The sequence below is a fragment of the Lutra lutra genome, chromosome X (assembly GCF_902655055.1).
Source record: "Lutra lutra chromosome X, mLutLut1.2, whole genome shotgun sequence".
Taxonomy (NCBI): Eukaryota; Metazoa; Chordata; class Mammalia; order Carnivora; family Mustelidae; genus Lutra; species Lutra lutra.
Window position 1 is genome coordinate 15,819,338 of NC_062296.1, and position 6,027 is coordinate 15,825,364.

General features: G+C 50.3%; 1 protein-coding gene across 1 annotated transcript in view; it reads right to left on the reverse strand.

The window, feature by feature from the left end:
* FHL1 (four and a half LIM domains 1) overlaps window positions 1-5,576 on the reverse strand; it is a 59,157-nt gene extending 53,581 nt beyond the window's left edge. Inside the window, exon 1 of the mRNA XM_047715818.1 lies at window positions 5,460-5,576. The gene's annotated coding sequence lies outside the window, so the exon portion shown is untranslated. The remainder of the gene's footprint in view (window positions 1-5,459) is intronic.
* Window positions 5,577-6,027: the final 451 nt, after the last annotated feature.

The window sequence follows — 6,027 nt, forward strand, 5'->3', positions numbered from 1 at the left end:
GTTGCGCAATCTTAGACGAGCTACTTCGCTAGCCTCATCTGTGAAATGCACATCGCTACTTTGCAGAGTTGCCGGGAGGATCAAATTACACAATGGGTGTAAATTCAGCGGAGCGTAATTTCTAGAACTATAGCAGGCTTTCAAGGAATGTCAGTTCCCTTTCTCCCCCTACTCCTGGCCACTTACTTCCAAATATGATGAAATTTAACATTCATGGTTTTAATTACTCTCAAGCAAGCTCAATGGTATATAGGGCATGTAGTAATTTTAATTTTGTTAAGTAAAATTTTGAATGGAGCATGCCACGAGGGAGATGGTACAATGAGGTTGTGCTCAAAAACCATGAACTTCTGAAGAGTAAGATGATCTTAACCTTGATGTCTGCTTCCACCCCTGACCAGCTGTACAACCTAAAGCAAGTCCCTTTGCATTCTGAGCCGGGTTCTTCATGTATAAGATGAAAAGAATATAGAATGTATACAAAGGCCCAGCACAGTGCAAGTGCCATACATGGTAGCTCTTACTGGTCTTTTAATTATTCAGGTCGATGTATTGGGACTAGTCACTTTTAAGACGAGTAGGGTGAGCTCAGCCAACATTAAATGTCATGTCAAGATGCTGTTACTGCTTTCTACTCTGCCTGAAGTTACGTTTCACTGCCTCTTGTAGAGGGAATTCCACCAACCTCAGTACGACTGACATTCTGGGCCAGGTAATTCTTTGTTGCGGGGGTTGCCCCAGGTGACACAGACTGCCCAGGCCGAATCCTTGGCCTCTACCCACTAGACACCAGCAGGTGCCGCATCCCAATTCATGACAGCCAAAAATGTCTCCAGACATTGTACAGTGTCCCATAGGGGGCCAAACTGCCCCAGTTAAAAAACCACTGGTCTAACACTATCCACAAAACAGGTGCAATGCACAAGGATCTTGGGAGGCAGCCCTGCAGGAGGGCAAAGGTTTACCAGACCTACTATTCAGTATCGTTCACTCTTCTGTGTTCCAACGTCCATTATCCATAACTCAAAGTTGACCACAGAACAATAATTCTGCTTGGCCCCATTTGCTCTTTGAAGATGACTTTAAGTTAGAGGAAGGAATGCTGGCCTAGCCACTGTCTCCTCACAGCTCAGTGAAGTGACATAAAATGCTGACCTTAAAGAGCAGAAGTCACCTATGTCCTAAGCACTTCATGTCAAACTATCTTTTTTTTTTTTTTAAAGGCCATAGGACTTAAGACCCTTAAGATGACTTATAAACCAGGCGCCTGGGTGGCTCAGTGGGTTAAGCATCTGCCTTTGGCTCAGGTCATGATCTCAGGGTCCTGGGATCGAGCCCTGCATCAGGTTCCCTGCTCAGTGCGGTCTGCTTCTCCCTCTCCCTCTGCCCCTTCCCTGCTTGTGCTCTCCCTCTCATTCTCTCTCTCAAATAAAAAAATAAAATCTTTTTTTAGAAAGATGACTTATAAACCATATTATTACCCAAATTGAAAAAGTACATCTTCGTCAGGAAGGTGCGGTACTATTTATACAATGAATATCTCCCTGGCAAGAAACGACTCCGCTGGGACGCCTGGGTGGCTCAGTTGGTTAAGCAGCTGCCTTCGGCTCAGGTCATGATCCCAGCGTCCTGGGATCGAGTCCCACATCGGGCTCCTTGCTTGGCGGGGAGCCTGCTTCTCCCTCTGCCTCTGCCTGCCATTCTGTCTGCCTGTGCTTGCTCTCTTTCCCTCTCTCTCTGATAAATAAATAAAAAAATCTTAAAAAAAATATATATATATAAAAAGAAACGACTCCGCTGTGCGCATGGCAGAAGCATGTTTAATGTGTATAAAGTGCTATGTTAATACCCAGAAGACCCTGCACACCCCTTGATTATTCACAACAAATTCATGGTCTGTTTGTCGTTCTAATAACTGCCCCAGAAGGCGGGAACCATTTCTTATCCACCATGTATCCCTGGATCTCGTGCAGAGCCTCCAACCCAGGCGGCAACTCAGTAAATGTTTGTTGAATAAATAAATGGTCATATATTCTGCTTAATTAAGTACTCTGTTGACAAAGAAAAAAAAAAGAACCTTTCTTTGCTCTCATCCAACAGGAGCTGAAAGAAAAGATCTTTTTAGGAGAAAATAATTACAGTCTACTCCCTTTTACCCCAAATCCAAACAACTGGAAAGTTCAATTAACCAAAAAAATTTTGTAGGCAAAAGTTGGGGAAAGCAGCCAAAGAGATAAGGCCTAAAGTTCAAGCAAGCACAAACATTTGTTCAGCTCCCAATGTCGCTGGCACCAGAGGGGGAAAAAGGGAGGGGTGTAGGGCAGAAGGGAACCAGGAGGTGGAGAGCAGGAAAACAGGGATCAGCCTCTGATGGTTGCTTCCATTCCTTCAACAAACTGTTTTCTTTTTTTACTGTCAAAACTTTAGGGGTGAGAGTCAAATTTCTTTTTTTTTTTTTAAAGATTTTATTTATTTATTTTACAGAAAGAGAGAGAAAGAGATCACAAGTAGGCAGAGAAACAGGCAGAGAGAGAGGGGGAAGCAGTCTCCCTGACTAGCAGAGAGCCTGATGCGGCACTCGATCCCAGGATCCTGAGATCATGACCTGAGCCAAAGGCAGAGGCTTAACCCACTGAGCCACCCAAGTGTCCCAGAGGGTGAAATTTCTACTGCAAAGACTTGATTTGTCAATTATTCTTCAAATGGCTATATGCAAAAATCTTCAAGACTATTTAGAATGATTCTTGATCATTCTTTCATTAATTTCTGAAATTTCTTCATCTTTTTTCCTCCTCCAGTCTTGCAGGGCAAACAACAGGTTCTCAAAAAGCTGGCTAAAGACATCCATTTATTCCTTTTGTCTGGAGAAACTGTAAGTCTCCCTCCACCCATCAAAACGCTTCCCTCTGTAAAAGATTTTACCATTCTCAGCATTCTATTCCTAAGACAGAAAACAATCAGACTTAAATTGTATTTTTAAATGCACAAGTTTTAGATTGTTGCCTGTATACAGAACATGTATCAGAGTAACATTAGAAATGGTGCACTTAATAATGCTTTTTTAAACGCATTTTCATCAGTCTCTGAGAGGACAATCTCTATTCCCACTTAAAACATTTTCAGTTTCAGGGCGCCTGGGTGGCTCAGTGGGTTAAGCCGCTGCCTTCGGCTCAGGTCATGATCTCAGGGTCCTGGGATCGAGCCCCGCATCAGGCTCTCTGCTCAGCAAGGAGCCTGCTTCCTCCTCTCTCTCTGCCTGCCTCTCTGCCTGCTTGTGATCTCTGTCAAATAAATAAATAAAATCTTTAAAAAAAAATTTTCAGTTTCGCATTTCCAGTAAACAAAATAATTACTTAAGTGGTCCATTCATTTGGTAGATACTAAATTAGCTCCAATACACTGGTATCATACCAGAGGAATCTTACACAAATTTTTTTGAAAATCTCACTCAAAAATCTAGACTTGGTTGAAAAAAACAACAACACAAAAATTCAATATGGGCATGGAAACATAGAATTCTAAAAACCATATATGGTTACAGATCCTATATCGTGGTCTTTGATACAAACTTATTGCAAGGCGGTATGCACAAATCATGGCCTATCTGACCAATTTCCTGTTGCATAAAGATTATACTTGCTCTTAAAAATGTTAAATAACCATTTTTAAAGACTGAAGGTAAAGACTAGATTGGAACCTTATGTAACCAAAATGGGAAGGCACGTATAGCCTCACCACATTAAAGGCGGATGCCTTTTTAGTATGCACCCTTCTTAAGCAAATATAAGCACGAGGAAGGCAAAGCTACCATCCCAGAAGCCCTTGCTTCTTCAGTGTAAAGAATGGGGAGGGTTCTGTTCCCGGAGGAGAGGAGTTGGGGAGGGAAAGGCTTTGCAAAATTCCAAGGGAACTCGTACTTGAAACTTAGGCTATTTTGTAAATGTTCACATTTCCAAGGAACAACATCAAATTTACATTAAAACTGTCTTAATCAAGATAACGAAAAAAAATTATTCCTACTGCTCTATAGGTTTGCCATAGATTTGATAACCGAGGGAAGAATTACAGGCAATTACAAAATGATGGCTCCAATTAGGAAAACTGGATCTATTCCAAATTTAAATCAAAGGGGGGCTCAGATAATCCCGATGGAATAATTTAAACGAATATAGGGGACTTTCAGCAAACACGTACATTTATTCTATTTCTACTTCATCCAAAAGCCAAGCCAAAAAGAAAAAAATGTCAAGCAAAATGCTAACACGACGTATCTCTTGCCCTTCAGGAAATTAAAAAACCAAACCCGGAGTCCCCTATATAAACCTCGTTCTCTTTTCTTTTCCCAAGGGGTCTCCCTAGCACAGGGTTTTTATTGTAAAGGGCAATCCAAACAAACCTGAGAAACTCGCAGTCCCCAGCGCAGAAAATAATATAGCACCGAACACGAACCACACACATTCTTCCCTCGCTCATTTGCAAACCTCTACCTAGTCCTGGACGGCTGGGAAGAGGCCTCCAGTAATGGAAGAGAGAGAGAAGGAATGGAAGAGAACGAGAAACTTCGAAAGCACAAACCTCTCTCCCAGAACCTGGAACAGACGGCACCTTGTAGGGATTTCACGCTTTTCGAAACGGAAAGGTCACACCCTGCAGTTTTGAAAATCCACCTTCTAAGGCTCAACCCACGTGACAGAACGTTCCTCTGGCTTCTCTAGGTTCCACGCTGAAGCTGAAATCTCCCACTCTCCCCACCCCCATTCGCCCACCCCCCGCCATCCCCTCAGTAAGAAGAACCGCTGCGGACCCTCCCCGCCCCCCTCACTCTCTCTGCACCCCACCCCCAACTCCTCCAACCGCCCCCCCAGCATCCCCGTCGAGAAAACCCCGGCTAGCCCGCTCACCTCCACGCCCGCTCGTCCCCACCCCAGTCCTCTTCGTTGTGCGAAGCCCGGCAGGTCCCCCCTCGCTCCCGCCCCATCCCCGCAACCCCGGAGGTGCATGCCCGGGGAGGGGGGGCCCGCCTCGCCCCGCGCCCCCCAGCCATCCTGGCTGAGAACACCAATGGGTGCCCCCACCTCACCCCGCCCCCACCGCCCTCCAGTCTCGAGAGGAAAACCAGGGGCCCCTTCCCCTCCCCCCGCCCTACTCCCCACGATTCCGCGGAGAAAGCACCGGGAGACCCCCCCCCCGGCACGCCCGCTCCCCCGCCCCCACGCCACTCCCTCCCCAGTCGCTCCCCTTCCCCACGCCCGCCACCGGGGTGGCCGAGGCACGCACCCGAGGGACCCCGCGGCCCCCACCCCGGCCGGGCTGCCGAGGCCCCAGGCCGCAGGTACCCGCCGCGGCAGGCCGGGCGGCCCGGGCCGCGGCGGGGCAGGAGGGCGGCCGCTCCCCCGGGCCGCGGGGCCGGCGGGCGGGAGGCGCACTCGCACGCACACGCGGGGAGAAAGCGGGCTTACTGCCTGGCGATGCTCGCCCGCGCAGCTGTCTCGGCGGCGGCCGCTGCCTGCACCGAGGCCGAGGCGCAGCAGCAGCGGCGGCGGCGGCGGCGGCGGCGGCGGCGGCTGCGGACTGAGCCCCCTGGGCTGGGCGCTGGATGTAGGGCGCGGGAGGGGCGCGAGAGGAGGGGCGCGCGGGGGAGGCGGGGAGGGGGCGGGCGCGCGCGCGGGGGGGCGGGGCGCGGCGCGCGCCTGCCAGGGCTCTGCCGGCCGGGGCTGCGGGGCGCGGCGCGCGCGGGAGCCGGCCCGGCAGGGGGCGGGGGCGCCACGCACCCCGCGCGGGCACGTGCCCCCGCCTTGGGAGCGGCCGGGCTGCTGGCGCGGCGCGAGCGCGCGGGGAAGGAGGCTGCGGGAAGGCGGGGACGAGCGTCCCCCCCCATCCCGCCAAGGGGCGTCTCTGGTCTGGAGACCGAGGGGAGGGCAGGCGGGCGGGGGGCGCTCGGGGGCCCCCCCTCCTCCCTCGCGCTGCAGCCCTCGAGGCCGGCGGGGAGTCACGAGTCACTGCAGGCAGCCGCGGCCAGGCCTGGGG